Genomic DNA, 18630 nt, shown 5'->3' with positions numbered 1-18630 from the left:
AATAACAGAGTTATCGGTACTTGCCGGGAGTGTCGCAAAACGTTCTTGAGATATTCTTCCGTAAGCTTTAACACAATTTTTCGGTACGTGTACACAGATATCATCAATGATTTTTTACTTTTATATATATAACTAACGACAACACATTTACATGTTATTAATTTGTGTTTTAATAAAAATATTTATAGGAGTATCCATTGAAAAAATGAATTTGAAACAAGCGATAAGTAATGTTATTTTGCACTAGATAATGACCGCGGATCTATTATTTTTATAGATCGGTTGAAAACCCAGAACTAATTTGCATAATGGAAATTTAGGCGATAGCAATACATCGAAATGACCTCACGGTCATCGCGATGTAATAAAATGACATATGATATGTTGACCGTAAAATTTTAAAATCACATTTTAAGGTTAAGGCGACAGACCTTTTCTTTAATTTGTTTGAAAATATTACAATATCGAACTGCTTGCTGTCATAATTGTGAACTGGAAGTTTCAAATCTTACAGCAGTTCTGTTATATGGAATTTCGAAAAAAGCCTCCAGACTTCGAACTGACATGATATTTGTCGTGGCCGTTTAATATCATGATCATTATGTTTATATGTATTTATTTCTTATTTGTACATAGAAGAAATTCCGATAAAGGCTTATTTTGGCCTAAAATTTGAAGTATATATGATTTTTGACATTTTTTAAACACTTAAATGTCTTCTTCACTTGATTTGATTATAAAAAAAGAAGATGTGGTATGATTGCCAATGAGACAACTCTCCACAAGAGACCAAATGACACAGAAATTAACAACTATAGTTCACCTTTTTATCACTTGTAAAAGATTTTTATCAAAAATTATCTCCCAAAATAATATCATTATGCAGAACGTTATAAATGCTAAAGACATATACATGCGAAACTTTCAGTCATTGAAAATGAAATTATATATATTACGTTACATTGACGTTCCGTGCAAAAACGTTCAGTTTGGACGTGGTAACATTTTTGGGAGACACGGACAACTTGATAAAAAATAAAATTTTTAAATTATAAAGAAACTAAGGTTTCACCTCAATCAAGCAAAGTTGACCTTAGATGGATTTGGCTATATTTTTATGTCCTTTTGGTTATATAGCTATTTAATTGTTTCGGTTCTTATAATCCTTGGCTTGGGCGTTCCTGATGAAGGTAAATCCAGAAAAGCTCTTCGGACGCATGAATTCTTTTTATTTTTTACATCACTGGGTCGATACCTCTGCTGGTGGACTATCAGTCCCCGAGGGCATCTTCAGCTCAGTAGTCAGTACTTCGGTACTGACATGATTAATAACAAATATTTTTAAAATTGTCAGTTTTTGAATTTAGAAATATTAAAAAAAACTAAGGTTTGAACTCCCTCAGGCAAAATTGACCTTAGATGGCTACATTTTAAGTCCTTTTGGTCATATAACTCTTCAATTGTTTCGGTTCTTATACATTTTTGGCTTAATTCACAGAGATATATTTTTTTCTGATACAAGTTCGTGCATGGATGATGAATAAATGACAGGAAATTCAACCGCACTGTAATAACTATTATATTGTAGTGATACAAATCAGTATACCTGGGACTATTATACTAATATAATCATAGTCCCAGAGTATACACTGGTTTGTTGTTATATATTAAATTAATGTTACGGTTGCATGTATATATAATAATACGGTCATCGCGATGTAATAAAATGACATATGATATGTTGACCATAAAATCTTAAAATCACATTTGTTTGTTATGTTCATGTGTTATGCACGATTTGCATAAACAGTACTGACATTCTTCAAAAATATCATTTTGCTCTATCAAAAAATCATCAAAATCTTCTGAATTTCCTGTCCCATTTGTCTCTTTATTTTCATCTTTGTTTTCTTTAATTTCAGTTTCTTTATAATCCCAGTTATTGTGAGCAAATAAATTATAAATAGTTTCTTTTTGTTCTTCTGTAACTTCAAGAGCCAAGATAGATTTTCCTTGATTTACACTGTCGTCCATTTTCAAATTGATAGCATAGATATGACCAGAGACTTTGCCTTCCAAAAATTTGAACCAAATGTAATTTTTAAATAAAAGGTACTAATTCATGTTTGTAACTGCTCTTTTGTTCTGTTTTAGATAAAATAATATTTTCTAAATAAAAAGTTTTTTTCATTTATTTGTTTACATGCTGTTCTACTGAGGTTATAAATCCTGAAAGAACCTCAAGTAATGATAAACCCCAGCATCATAAATTATCTCTCAAAGAATTTGCACTATTTTGGCGGTAACTGTTTACTTATGTGTAGGTTTGTGTAATATCATATTTCAGGACAAGTGCAATCTACAAAGAGGGATGGAGAATGTAATCCTATCCTGTTATATTATTTGTTTTTGTCATTAGTCATTAATACATTAAAAAAAAAGAATTCTTATACATGTATCTTTGAAATAAAATATAAAAATAAGATAAAGACATAATCTTTAGATTATAATTATGTTTTTTGTCATATATATTATACACTACTCCCCTTTCACCCAATTTACAATATAAACTCATCCATAATATGTATGGGAACTCAACTGTTTGGTCATTTCAATATTAATAAAAATCTTTAAAGACAAAATTATGGCTAGTCCACAAAAAAACGAAAAAGAACCCCAAGTTTCAGAATGGAGTTTTCAGGAAGTGATGAAAAGAAAGCAGAAATTCTTGGTAAAATACTGGAAATTAGGAATATATTGACTCAAAGGTTAAACAAACCTACAGGAAATTTGCAGGTTTTGGAAACTTTATTGGAGATGTGGCCTAGTCAGGAAGTAGGGAATGCATCTGATGAACAATCTATACATATACCAGATCCAATACAAAGTACCTACGTTAAAGCTAGGAAAAAAGATGTTAGCCAAAAAATATTCATGTGTGCTGAGGACTCACTAAAACGTTACAAATAAGTGGTGGAAGCTCATTTCAGATACTGTAAAAACAACCTAATTATAGAGAAATGGGCAACAAGAGGACATGTAATTATGACAAGAATGAAATGTGAATCCTCTCACACTTTTCTTAGGTCTTCTTCGCCATACATGCAGAACAAGGAATACTTGGTGAATAACAGAGTGCAGCATGGTCTGATCTGTAGTGGAATGTTGCCATCACATTATACCAAGTTTGTAGATGGTGCTGGAATCGGGAAAATTAATTGGGAAAAACGAAATAAGTTCTTCAACTGATATGAAAACCACATTCAAACAGAATACCATAAGTCTACAACAACAGCCTTGCTTGAAGAATCAGCCTTATATTATATTTATGATGACAAATTTAGAGAAATAGATATTTTAACTGACGCAAGGCATGGCTGGCGTAAAAACGCTAAAGATGCAAGTATTGTTGCGATTGGTGAAAAAACACACAAAGTTTTATCTTGTCAACATGTAACCAAAGCTGACGATGTTGTTTCTCAAAGACATGAACGTATTGGTACTGATAGGGTATATACATATTTGGCTGAAAAGGAGGTTGCTGTAGGTGTCCATTGCCATGACAGGAATCTATCTATCAACAAATACATTCGTGAAGAAACTGATGCAATTAATCAAAACGATACATGGCATTGTGTTAAAGCAGTAAAACAGCTCTGAAAAAAGTTGCAGCTGGTACAGCAAAATCTGATAGAAAAACGTGGTCCTTTCAACTAAGTGATAAAGTGGAACTGTTACATGTATCAACTCATATTCATTGGGCAATCAGAAATTGTAACAATAATCCTTCCTCTAGATGTAAATATGATAAAAATTATGAACCATCAAGAATTGTTTTGACTGATCCAGTGGCTGAAAAACTGTTACTTGGAGTACTTTTAAATTCCAACATTTTTAAATATCCTCAGGATTATGTTTTAGGAAAAGACACATTTTATGTTGAAAGTTTCAACAACGTTATAAATATTTATCAGGATAAACGTATTGCGTTTGGTGACAAACAGTGCAATGCACGTTCGAACGTTCGAACTTGGCAGTTTGTCAATGGAATGAAAATGTTGACAGGGACTTCACTTCTATTTCAAATCCGCGAAATCCTAGAACCCCTAGAAGTGTAAGAGGCAAGAAAATTATAAACAGAAAACATTTAAATTTCGAGGAAATATATGGAAAACTTTTGTTAATGTTGTATATTCAAGGAAAAGAACCAGGAGGAATTAGTTCTTAAATATTTATAACGATATGATATATCATCAAAATTGCACATTTAATGTTTAAATTTATTTTATTTTCTACTTTTACTTTTTATAACTGGACGATTTTAAGTGTTTATTTTATACCTATTGTCAGTCTGGATTTAACAAATAGTACTGCATCAAATGAATGGTTAGTATAAATCTCTTTCTCACTTAATTGATAAGCCATGTGCTTTGCACATAAACAAACTATTTTTAACACAGATTATGATATGACACTGGCAAGCTCAGCCTCTTTTCCATATTGGCTTGATCGCGTACAACCTGGTAAAAGTTTTAGATCAGACCCGGTCTTTAAGTCTGGGATTTCGTTACCATAAATTACTAATTACTATAAACATTTACTAAATTCTTTCATAGATACAAAGAGTTGATTAGTAAATATGGCTGTACCTTTAGAAAACTTATTTAAACGGTATTTCACATCCTAAAGTATACGGTAATATTGTACTAAAAGCGCGGAAATCACTATGTGAGCTGTGTAAAATCATCGACCCTTTAAACACACTTATTAGTAAAGGTTATCTTATTAATGTTGTAATACGATCTTTGAATACTGTTTATATTGGCATTAACATCGATTTTGTCATCAACAAATTAAAACATAACTAATTTGTATTCTTTTAGAATGGTTTTTGGGATGTTAAAATATACATCCACGTAAATTTCTATTTAGAGATTGCTTTAATTTATATATATATATAAGGGACGACATCAAAAGTTCAGGATAAAAAACTTAATTCACATAGTTTTTTCACTGACCCCCCCCCCCCCCCCCCCCCAAATCCCCCTTCCCCCCCCCTCTTAACTTAATTTGGGAAAAATTGATTGACCAATATGGACAAATGCTTTCAGAGTATACTTTTTGTATCATGGGTCCTTTTTTTCCTCAACAATGTATATTTGTTCTGTATATTGACATCACTTTAAAAAAATATTGAAAAAAAAGTTATGTGTATTTTTTGTATGCATAAAAAAAGGCATTGTTAAATTATTATTTTATAAACACTACAGTCAGCATGGATTCTGCATTTTTCATCTGCCCACGATTGGTATAAATAAATAGTGGGTTTATGGTTTTAATTGTTTTCTTTCTTTTCTCAAATGAATATAAAACAGTTCATTGTTTCATATAAAATATATAGCTTTAAACACAATAGTGGTCCATTGAAATGTATGGTGATGACAGGGCAGTGCATGTGTGCCAATTGTGATAGAGAAGGAAAAGCACAATCCCAAATGAATGTAGTGAATGTGATATGATCTATGTAATTTCTATTCAATGTCTGTTGAACACTGTCATATTTTTCTACTATCTCATAAAATCTATATAACTTTCAAATTTTTATTTGAATTTATATTTTATTTTTATAATTAAATAATTAACACAATTCAAAGAAAATTTTATAGTTTGTTTTAAAATACCACCATGCCGTGTGGACCAAAACAATCTGTGTTGATCTGTATACTGTTTCATATCATTCAACATTCATGATCGATAAAGCGTTTGAACGACATAGATGCTATGATTATTATTCGCCCCGATACTTTCGGCCAAAGATTTGCTTTCCGGTACGATTTGATGGCTTTCATTCGGTTTAAAAGTCCAAACATATGTTAGGGCCGAACTGGAATCCGTATTTTTCAATCCGAAAATCAATGTCGGATAACAAAACTTGCAGCTATTTTTACCCTCACCCCAAACTAATTGAAATAATTTTTTTTTATCCGACATCGATCTTTTGATGTCGTCCCTAACACGATAACTATTTACTATAAGGTTAAATCCTAACGATCCTACTGCCTGTCGATACTTTTATTTTGGTATTGCAGAAGTAATGTCTATATTGACTGTCCATGGCGTTAAAATCCTAAATCCCTGGGATGTGTTTTAATTGATTTTAGTCTCTGATGCATGATTTTTTATTGTAAATTGTTTTTGGCTTTTAACTAGCTTTCAGTAACTGCGAGTACTCTCAAATCGTACTTTCGTGTTAATTTGACCTGTTGACACAATTTTTATTGCATTTCTGTAATTCAATGTTTACTTATTTTGTGTTATCGTATCTTTAAATTATTATGTATTCTGTATAAAATATTTTCATAACGACACATAATATTCAATTGCATGCACTCATACCACATCTTCTAATTTCTATTCAACTATTTCTAAAATTTAATGTTGAATTGGCTTTAAAAGCGGTCTTTTATTGACTTTCACTAATTAGGAAGCGTGTTGCAGTCCTTGATTGCATTCAAAAGGAAAGATGAGGAAACTTTTCCTTTGATTTTTAGAACAACAAAGTCTAAAGGGCTAGATCTTTTGTTGTATCTATGATGTTCATTGCTTTTAAAAACATTTTTGCGCCTGTCCCAAGTCAGGAGCCTCTAGCCTTTGTTAGTCTTGTATTATTTTTAATTTTAGTTTCTTGTGTACAATTTGGAGTTTAGTATGGCGTTCATTATCACTGAACTAGTATATATATTTGTTTAGGGGCCAGCTGAAGGACGCCTCCGGGTGCGGGAATTTCTCGCTGCATTGAAGACCTGTTGGTGGCCTTCTGCTGTTGTCTGTTCTGTGGTCGGGTTGTTGTCTCTTTGACACATTCCCCATTTCCATTCTCAATTTTATCTTTCGGATACTGTAGATTTTGTGTACATGTCCCATTCGCTATTGTATTAATCTGTTTTCAATGTTTAGAAATCCGAGGCTAGATAGTTTTGGTTTGCCAACGACTCTTCGTAATGAATAGAGTAGTTTTGTTTTAGGCATTGTGAGGCTTATTTTTTAACTTAAAAAATGTGTAATACACCGGAAAACCAGGAGGAGCAGGAATAATCAAAGTTACATTGAATAAGAGCCGTTGTAAGCGTTATTCGGGTTTCTGTGGACAGGAAATTCGCTTTACGGTACCTTAATTTAAGTCTATCATTTACCTTTTTAATGATGGGGTTAAATGTGCTGTCTCCGGATAGATATTGGTCAAATTGTAGGCCTAAATATTTAAGTTGAGGTTGATATAGCATAATAATATTTGCCTGTCTAAAGATTTTTTGTTGTAAGTTTAACGGTTAACGGAAAATTGTCTAGATATGTAAAAAATCTACAACTAAACTTAGGAGTTACGTAATAGACCACTCGTATATTGTACCTAAGATAGAACTGTTGATGTAACTGGCTTTCAAAGAATATAGACATCACGATGACTCAAAAATAAAAGAATAACAGTCCTAAATACAACTGCACAACATTATAAGAGATTGCATTAGCAAGTACCTTCTCTTCCCTTAACAGTGTTATAAGAGATGTAGACATACAAATGTATGTTGCCAATGACCATGACGTCAACTGCAGTGTCTTGAATTATAAGTAAATTTCATGGATAACATCATGCGGCCATTGCTAATTACCTTTACCATTAACTTTGAATGTTTTTGGCTTTTATGTCATAAACTAAAACAGTGACAGTAAATCTGACATGGGGTAAAAATGATCAGTCTTGTTTAGATTTTTTTCAATCCTACTATCCGTTTTCGGATTATTGCTTCAGAAATGTCCGTATTTTGGAAATGCGTTAGTTTTAATACACACTTCGAAGAAAGGTATACTACTGTCCGTTCGTCGTCCATCCGTCCGTTAACACTTAATACGATAAATCATATTCGCTTAACCGATTCTCGTATAAATCAACACAACATTATAGCTCAAAATCGATTTGTTATAGTCTTTGCCTTTTTTTTTGCCTTGTCCTTTCAGAATTCCAGAACTTTGACTTTTATATTAACGTCAATTTTTCACTAATCGCGCACTAACTCCAGTATTCCTGAATTGATTTCCTCAAAATTTACTTTATTATTGAAAGGGTTAATAGAAAATTCTTTTCTGGTTTTTCAAATGTTCCAGTTTGTCCCTTTAGAGTTAAAGAACTTTAATTGTCAGATTTTTTTATTTTTTCACATATTGTACCCTAACTTGAGTTTGCTTGGATTGATTTAGTGGAAACTTTAAATGAATGATGGCATTGGTGAACATAACAAACTGTTCGATTTGAAAAAAAAACGGTATTCTCTGACATGTTTTTTTTTTGCTACAGAGCCACTTTCATCTGCTTATGATTAAAATGCCACCGAAATATCCCATTTGTTCTTGCAACTTTTCCGATATGCACAATAAGGATGTGTCAGGCACTTTTGTAGCAGCTGTGTAATTGTTATTATCATCGACATTGTTATAGATAGAAAGATACTTTAGATAGTAAGAACAACCAGAACATTTATATAGATAAAAAATCTAAGTCAAGAATGACCTTTCTCCATGTTATGCATTTTAAGCGAGAATTGTTTTTTGTAAATTGTAAGTCATAATTGAAAAAATAAAATCCCTGTCTGTAAGACATTAATGCAACATACCATATGCATTGAACAAGGACATAAATAAGGCAGTTTTTATTGCTGTTAAAAACAAGGTTTCGGATTTAACGTTTCTATTCTGACTGACATGACTGCATATTTAGATATTATGCTGAGCTAAATGGATGTTCAACCCCGGTAACGTTTGAATAGTGGGAAATGTTTTGGTCATTAATGGACACCATGTTTTATATGGACCTTAGAGATGCAACCTTCCTTTAACATGCTTAAGGGGTATAACCTCATTGACACTTTGTTAAAAGACATTTTTACACCCGTGGGGAATTTAGCAGTGACATCGAAGACTTATTACTTTGATAAAGGTTTTGGTTATAAGTACTCAGGTGAAGGCTTCGCTCTTGATAATGAATATTGTTAATTTGATACCTTTTTAGGATTTTATGGTTCTTCTAAATCATTTCAAAGCAATTTGAGTCTACAGCAGTGTATATTTTACATAGTGGAAAGGAAAGAACTCTAAATTCTTTAAGATTTAGTTATAATATTTTTTTAGCCATCCTTAGTGATTTACAAAGTGTCATTGTAAACTACAGGCAGTTCCTACATGTCCCTAACCCAAGTAACAAAACAAATCTTTTGAATAATTCAGTTGATATAGCATAGTAATATTTGCCTGTCTAAAGATTTTTTGTTGTGAGTTAAACGGTTAACGGAAAATTGTCTAGATATGTAAAAAATCTACAACTAAACTTAGGAGTTACGTAATAGACCACTCGTATATTGTACCTAAAATAGAACTGTTGATGTAACTGGCTATAAGTGGTGTGCATGTGAAACGATAGATATTGTGAATTCTGAATAAAGATTTGTTTCTGTAAAATTATGTCCATCAAGTCTATAAAGCGCCAGTATATTGTATATACATTTCATAATAATACTAGGTGTGTCGATTCTAAAAACGAATTTTAAAGTCGACAGAAATCTATGTATTTTATTAAGCATTACAGTTTTTACTGTTTTATATTCTTTTAAATTATAGGTCCTGTTTGGCCTGTTTTGTTTGATTAATATACGTAATATTTTATGCTTGTTTTTTCATGTTATGTTAATCATATATTAATGTAATTTATACATTAAACCACTGTATTAATTATGGGTTATTGCATTAATATATGTGGATATTGCCCGAGCAGTATATCATATTGCACGAGTTTACGAGTGTAATATGATATACTGCGAGGGCAATATCCACCAATACTAATGCAATTACCCTTTTATTATATAGTAATAAATATTTTAAACACAAAATTTATGATTTATCTAGTCAAAATACAAGTTTATAAAGAAACAGATATTTTATTGCACTAGTGCGAATAAATGTTATTTGCACTAGTGCAATAATATTTTGGATTTTTTTTTAGATTTTTTTTTTTTATATTTTTTTTCTTTTTAAAATATTTTATTCATGGTTAACCTTTAAAAATATATATATAAAAAAAAAATAAAAAAAATGAAGTAATTTTTTTTTACGACTTTTACCAGGAGTAAAATTGATCATGTTGATGAGACTCATAACAGTCATGTTTTGTCTGTTCACGGATGACAGACAGATAATGGACACAAATAAATTGAATAATAAATTAACTAAGTTACAGAATACACTTCATACAGTTGGACAAGTGGCGACAATATGGAGAACAAACAGACAGACAGACAATTGACGACAATCAGATTTTTTTTAACCGAATGACGGTTGGTATATTTTGATATTTATTAGATTTTAGTTTGGTTCAACGAAATTTATACGATATATTTGGTTTACAGTTTGATTGTGAAGAAACACCGACATAGCTAGATAATACAAATAATTATCTAATTACTACCACAATTTGATATTAATTTAATCATGTATATCTATTATATAGTCATTTTATAAACTTTACTGTTTGCGAAATTATAAATTATTCTAAATAATAAGGATGATCTTGTCCCAGGCAGAAAACCCTGGCCGTGTTAGGCGCTACTTTTTGGAAGTTTTGGTCCTCGGTGCTCTTCAGCTTTGTACTTGTTTTGGCTTTCAAACTTTTTTCATCTGAGCGTCACTTGTTGGTATTGTGTGGACGAGACGAACGTCTGGCGTATTGAATTTTAAGTCTAGTACCTTTTGTTAGCTATTATTCGTGTGTTTCTTTGTCCTATATGTTCTCCCATTTATTTGTATTGTGGTCCTGTCATGTGATGTTGTCGTTTTGGTGTTGTGTTTGACGTTGCCATAAAAGCGGGAGGTTTGGCATGCCACAAAACCAGGTTCAACCCACCATTTTTATACGACCGCAAAAAAATTTTTGTGGTCGTATATTGGTATGACGTTGGCGTCGTCGTCGTCGTCGTCGTCGTCGTCGTTGTCGTCGTCGTTGTCGTCGTCTGGCGTCGTCCGGCGTCGTCCGGCGTCGTCCGAAGACACATTGGTTTTCGCACTCTAACTTTAGTTTAAGTGAATGGATCTCTATGAAATTTTACCACAAGGTTCAATACCACAAAAGGAAGGTTGGGATTGATTTTGGGGGTTATGGTACCAACAGTAAAGGAATTCGGGGCCAAAAAGTGGCCAAAAATAAGCATTTTTGTAACTTCCAGACATAACTTGTGTGTTAGTGTATGGATCTCTCTGACACTGTAACACAAGGTTCCATATCACAAAAGGAATGCTGGGATTGATTGTTGGGGGTAATTGACTCAAAATTTTAGGAATTAGGGGCCAAAAAAGGGGCAAAAAACAAGCATTTTTCTAGTTTCATGACAATAACTTGTGTGTAAGTGTATGGATCTTTCTGAAATTGTACTACAAGGTTCCATATCACAAAGGGAAAGCTGGAATTGAGTTTGGGGGTAATTGCCGAAACATTTAGGAATTGGGGGCCAAAAAGGGGCCAAAAATAAGCATTTTTCTAGTTTCCAGACAATAACTTGTGTTCAAGTGTATGGATCTCTCTGAAATTGTACTGCAAGGTACCATACCACAAAGGGAAGGCTGGGATTGATGATGGAGGTAATTGCCTCAATATTTTAGGAATTAGGGGCCAAAAAGGGGCAAAAAACAAGCATTTTTCGAGTTTCAGGACAATAACTTGTGTGTAAGTGTATGGATCTCTCTGAAATTGTACTGCAAGGTACCATACCACAAAAGGAAGGCTGGGATTGATGATGGGGGTAATTGCCTCAATGTTTTAGGAATTTGGGGCCAAAAAGGGGCCAAAAAACACATTTTTCTAGTGTCCAGACAATAACTTGTGTTCAAGTGTATGGATCTCTCTGAAATTGTACAGCAAGGTACCATACCACAAAGGGAAGGCTGGGATTGATGATGGGTGTAATTGCCTCAATATTTTAGGAACTAGGAGCCAAAAAGGGGCAAAAAACAAGCATTTTTCTAGTTTCAGGACAATAACTTGTGTGTAAGTGTATGGATCTCTCTGAAATTGTACTGCAAGGTACCATACCACAAAAGGAAGGCTGGGATTGATGATGGGGGTAATTGCCTCAATATTTTAGGAATTTGGGGACAAAAAGGGGCCAAAAAACACATTTTTCTAGTTTCAAGACAATAACTTGTGTTCAAGTGTATGGATCTCTCTGAAATTGTACAGCAAGGTACCATACCACAAAGGGAAGGCTGGGATTGAGTTTGGGGGTGTTGAATCATAAGGGGGTTCAAAAAAATGGGGGGGGGGTTTCCTTTTTTTTTTCTTTTTTTCCTTTTGTTTTTCTTTTAAAATTTTCCATTTTAAGTTGATTATTTCTGATTTATATTTAAAAGCAAATAATAATGATATGGTAGGAGATACACACCAAACAGGATGTGTAAATTATTATATAATAAGTATTGTGCAATAGCAAGAAATTTTCAATTGCACAGTATTGCACAATAGCAAGAAATCTTCAATTGCACAGTATTGCGCAATAGCAAGAAATCTTCAATTGCACAGTATTGCGCAATAGCAAGAAATATCCAATAGCACAATATTGCGCAATAGCAAGAAATTGTCAATTGTACAGTATTGCGCAATAGCAAGAAATATTTAATTGCACAGTATTGTGCAAAAGAAGATACTTCGTATAAATTGCTTATTTCTTGACCAATTTCAATGGGGTTTTATTCTTGAATTCTTGGGGTTCTTTAATATGCTGAATCTAACCGTGTATTTAGTTTTTGGATTTTGGGCCCCGTTTTTAAATTGGTCCACATTGAGGTCCAAAGGGTCCAAAATTAAACATTGTTTGATTTCATCAAAAATTGAATTATTGGGGTTCTTTGATATGCCGAATCTAACCGTGTATTTAAATTCTTAATTTTTGGTTCCGTTTTCAAATTGGTCTACATTAAGGTCCAAAGGGTCCAAAATTAAACTTAGTTTGATTTTAACAAAAATTGAATTCTTAGGGTTCTTTGATATGCTGAATCTAAACATGTATTTAGATTTTTGATTATGGGCCCAGTTTTCAAGTTGGTCCAAATTGGGGTCCAAAATTAAACTTTGTTTGATTTCAACAAAAATTGAATATATGGGGTTCTTTGATATGCTGAATCTAACCATGTATTTAGATTTTTGATTTTTGGGCCCCGTTATCAACTTTGTCCACATTGAGGTCAAAAGGGTCCAAAATTAAACTTTGTTTGATTTCATCAAAAATTGAATTCTTGGGGTTCTTTGATATGCTGAATCTAACCATGTATTTAGATTTTGGATATTGGACCATAATAGGTGAATGTCCAATTTAAAATTTTTAAGTTCTTAGACCACATTCATTCTGTGTCAGAAACCTATGCTGTGTCAAATATTTAATCACAATCCAAATGCAAAGCTGTATCAAGCTTGAATGTTGTGTCCATACTTGCCCCAACTGTTCAGGGTTCGACCTCTGCGGTCGTATCAAGCTGCGCCCTGCGGAGCATTTTATTTTTCTTAAAATGTCCTGTACCAAGTCAGGAAAATGGCCATTGTTATATTATAGTTCGTTTCTGTGTGTGTTACATTTTAATGTTGTGCTTTTGTTGTGTCGTTGTTATTTTGCAGCTTTCCAATATCAAAGAAGGAGGTATTGTGCAAGTATATTTCCTGTGTTGTCAGCTCAGGATTTATATTTTTTGTGTTACATTTAGTGAGTTTGTGATGCCTTTTTGCCATTGACCCATATCTGTTCTTTTTCATATTGGTAGCATTCCTATAAAAGAAGGACAGATTGTGCAAATATATTTTGTAGCGTTCCAATATCATGAAAGGACAGATGATATATTGTGTACAGTTCCAATAACTCAAGGCAACACTATTGCCAAGGGCGATATTAATATGGTATTTTTTAAGGCGATGAAAGACAAAGGACACCAAGTGACGACAAAAAATTGAATGATGAATACAGATTTGTGTTTTTGTTTAAAGTTGCGATCCTGCCAATAGTTTGACAAAAATGTACATTTATAATGTACATGTAATTTATTATTGAATTGATGTCTTTTTTGTATTTGTTTAGAAAATAAATCAGTTTTCAACAATTTAATTAAGTAATATTAATCTAACAATTTGCAACAATTAAACAGTGTCCTTAAATTCCACATAGGTTTTAAATAGTCTCTGGTCTAGAATTCTTGGGATTCGTCCGAAGATTCCAACGGAAGTATTCGCTTGAATGTTTTCCTTGGCGGTTCATAACAGTAATTTGGCCTAGAATGCCTCTGACTTTCTCCATTTGACTGTTCCATGTTAAAGTTAATATTAAAAGTACAGTTATTTAAAACAGTGCCTTTACTGAACATGTTAGATAATGCCTCCGACGCACCTTTAGAAGATTGTTCATGAATATTATTAGGCGCAGCAGTATAAGAACAGACAGATTGTGAAGATGTGGCAATCGGTGGGCTAATTTGTTGTGAAACAGTAGGACGGTCAATCTTCTGTAAAGCCACATTGTTATATGCATTGTCACTTTCATTTGCGGTCACTGATGGTCCAAGTGACGATTTAATACCAGTTAATACATCTGAATATTCCCTTTGCTCATCATCGGAGAGATCATCATCGTAAACCTCAATCGAACTTGTACTTTTGTGACCAGATATATGTTTAATTTTGTCTCTAGGTACACATGCCTTGCGAAGCGTTTTTATTGTTGTTGTACGCACACTGTGGGTTGTTTCTCGTACCAGCCCAGCTTCTTTTGCGGCCATTGGCATCACGTTTGCCAGCGTATTTTCTCCCATAGGCCTTGCGTAAAACCATATAATGGGTTCAACTCTTTCCATTGGAATACACGTCAAATAAAACGGTGACTCTGGTTCCATTGCATTTTCTGGACGTCGAAGAAGATACGCTTTAAAAAACTGTAATGGACAGCGATCAGATTTATTTTCATACATTCTCGGTTTAACTTTGCGATTCTCTTTTCCCTTGGTACCATCACGAGTTTTCGTAAGTCTCTTAGAAATCTCTAAATACTGTCGGTTATCCACAGGGTTCTTCTTCATTAAAATATCTCCCAATTGTTTTTGCCGATGTTCATTTCTACCACGTAGTCCGAAACATTTTGTAAAATAGTACCAGAGAGAAAATATAAGTATTCTAGGTGTACCATCACCGAGCTGACCCTGTTCCCACAACAAATCTTCTTCGTCCTTACTTACTGCCTTTGAAGCATTCGGCTTATGTCCTTTTCCTAGTTTTTTTCAACTGGACCTTTTTTGCAGAAAGTGCTTTTGTTGACAAATTAAATTCCTTGTCACGTATTGAATGAGAGTACTCTTTGTCCTTTAAATGCCTCTCAATACTGGCACGAATACCGTCGAACGTCCCCGGTTCATATCCCTGGCCATTTTCTTTCTTTAAGGTTATGTAGAATTCAGACAAGAAAGGATCAATCATCAAGTTTATTGTGAGGGATTTTCTCGATTGATTTCAACTCACCCTTTCCAACCAGCCATTTGCATAATAATTTCAAGTCACGATTCGTGCAATTAACTGTTGATTTTTTCTTTTTATCATCAATAAAGCTAATGACCATCTGCTTATCAATCATAGACTCTGGCGTCGCTGTCAAATTATCTGTATGACCGGCGTCCGCCATCTTGTTTTCCCAGACGATAACAAAGGATGCAATAATATGCATGTCGATTTCGGAACGCCTCAGCTTTTTCCCGGAAATGCGTGCAAATACAGAGATTTATTGCACGGTTTTTTTCTCGGGTGTTTTTTTTTAAATAAACAAACAAATATTTATTACTATATAATAATCATAAATATTGAGGTCTAAGTAAGGCTGTCATCAATTTTGGTTTCATTTCTTGAAACTTTATTAAAATATTTATGGCATTCTGCTTGTAAAGAAAGTTCATCAACTATTATCTGCTATTATCAAAGTCATTGTAATACATTGGATAAAATACTGTCTCATAAATCTATACCAGGCTGATATGCAGCGTCTTTTATACCATCATGTGCATATTGTGGTAAATGCTCTCAGGAAGACAACTGAATCAAAATATTTTGATGAGGGCCTATACTTTTGAAATGTATATAATGCAATCCATAAACGTTTTGTGAACGTTAGTTAAAAAGAAATGAAAAATATTCCAAGGCGGAAATCAAAACCTACCTTTCAAAGAATATAGACATCACGATGACTCAATAATAAAAGAATAACAGTCCTAAATACAACTGCACAACATTATAAGAGATTGCATTAGCAAGTACCTTCTCTTCCCTTAACAGTGTTATAAGAGATGTAGACATACAAATGTATGTTGCCAATGACCATGACGTCAACTGCAGTGTCTTGAATAATAAGTAAATTTCATGGATAACATCATGCGTCCATTGCAAATTACCTTTACCATTAACTTTGAATGTTTTTGGCTTTTATGTCATAAACTAAAACAGTGACAGTAAATCTGACATGGGGTAAAAATGATCAGTCTTGTTTAGATTTTTTTCAATCCTACTATCCGTTTTCGGATTATTGCTTCAGAAATGTCCGTATTTTGGAAATGCGTTAGTTTTAATACACACTTCGAAGAAAGGTATACTACTGTCCGTTCGTCGTCCATCCGTCCGTTAACACTTAATACGATAAATCATATTCGCTTAACCGATTCTCGTATAAATCAACACAACATTATAGCTCAAAATCGATTTGTTATAGTCTTTGCCTTTTTTTTTGCCTTGTCCTTTCAGAATTCCAGAACTTTGACTTTTATATTAACGTCAATTTTTCACTAATCGCGCACTAACTCCAGTATTCCTGAATTGATTTCCTCAAAATTTACTTTATTATTGAAAGGGTTAATAGAAAATTCTTTTCTGGTTTTTCAAATGTTCCAGTTTGTCCCTTTAGAGTTAAAGAACTTTAATTGTCAGATTTTATTATTTTTTCACATATTGTACCCTAACTTGAGTTTGCTTGGATTGATTTAGTGGAAACTTTAAATGAATGATGGCATTGGTGAACATAACAAACTGTTCGATTTGAAAAAAAAACGGTATTCTCTGACATGTTTTTTTTTTTGCTACAGAGCCACTTTCATCTGCTTATGATTAAAATGCCACCGAAATATCCCATTTGTTCTTGCAACTTTTCCGATATGCACAATAAGGATGTGTCAGGCACTTTTGTAGCAGCTGTGTAATTGTTATTATCATCGACATTGTTATAGATAGAAAGATACTTTAGATAGTAAGAACAACCAGAACATTTATATAGATAAAAAATCTAAGTCAAGAATGACCTTTCTCCATGTTATGCATTTTAAGCGAGAATTGTTTTTTGTAAATTGTAAGTCATAATTGAAAAAATAAAATCCCTGTCTGTAAGACATTAATGCAACATACCATATGCATTGAACAAGGACATAAATAAGGCAGTTTTTATTGCTGTTAAAAACACGGTTTCGGATTTAACGTTTCTATTCTGACTGACATGACTGCATATTTAGATATTATGCTGAGCTAAATGGATGTTCAACCTCGGTAACGTTTGAATAGTGGGAAATGTTTTGGTCATTAATGGACACCATGTTTTATATGGACCTAAGAGATGCAACCTTCCTTTAACATGCTTAAGGGGTATAACCTCATTGACACTTTGTTAAAAGACATTTTTACACCCGTGGGGAATTTAGCAGTGACATCGAAGACTAATTACTTTGATAAAGGTTTTGGTTATAAGTACTCAGGTGAAGGCTTCGCTCTTGATAATGAATATTGTTAATTTGATACCTTTTTAGGATTTTATGGTTCTTCTAAATCATTTCAAAGCAATTGGAGTCTACAGCAGTGGATATTTTACATAGTGGAAAGGAAAGAACTCTAAATTATTTAAAATTTAGTTATAATATTTTTTTTAGCCATCCTTAGTGATTTACAAAGTGTCATTGTAAACCACAGGCAGTTCCTACATGTCCCTAACCTAAGTAACAAAACAAATCTTTTGAATAATTCAGTTATAACTCATCATATCATATTCATTATAATCCCCATATAGCTTACTTTCCAAAATGAGATCACAACCATTTGTACTGAAGGTGAAACGACGTTGATTATATTTCTAGCCATTAGAACAATCGTTTTACAATGTATATAACGTCAGAGGAAAACTATTGAATAATTGATCGTTAACAACCCTTACCATTTTGTTATGAAAATAATATCATTTATCTTGCATGATACTCGTTATATCTCATGTATCTTACTGTCAGATTATTCGATTTAAAAATATTTGCTGTTGTTTCATACCTTAATTTTGTGTTCGGTTTAATTTGTTATCTTAAACCAACCCAGTTACGATAACATTTTAACTCATTTTATTCATCACTTCATAAAACTAATAATTGCCATCAATTGCTTGCTAACAAAAGTAAAGTGTTGCAAGACAACTGGCAGTATTTGTGTCAAGTGTGCCGCGTGTTCATACTTGATTTTAAAAATTAATGTATGCTACATGCGAAACAAGATATACT

At 32.9% G+C, this 18630-nt stretch overlaps 1 protein-coding gene across 2 annotated transcripts in view; it reads left to right on the top strand.

Annotated features, from left to right (window-relative positions):
- LOC127722050 (uncharacterized) overlaps positions 1-18630 on the top strand; it is a 275032-nt gene that overhangs the window by 132525 nt on the left and 123877 nt on the right. The gene's annotated exons all lie outside the window — the stretch shown is intronic.

The sequence above is a fragment of the Mytilus californianus genome, unplaced genomic scaffold (genome assembly GCF_021869535.1).
Source record: "Mytilus californianus isolate M0D057914Y unplaced genomic scaffold, xbMytCali1.0.p SCAF_12, whole genome shotgun sequence".
NCBI classification, from domain to species: Eukaryota; Metazoa; Mollusca; class Bivalvia; order Mytilida; family Mytilidae; genus Mytilus; species Mytilus californianus.
Note: the sequence above shows the minus strand (reverse complement) of the source record. Positions and strands in the feature narration are given on the sequence as shown.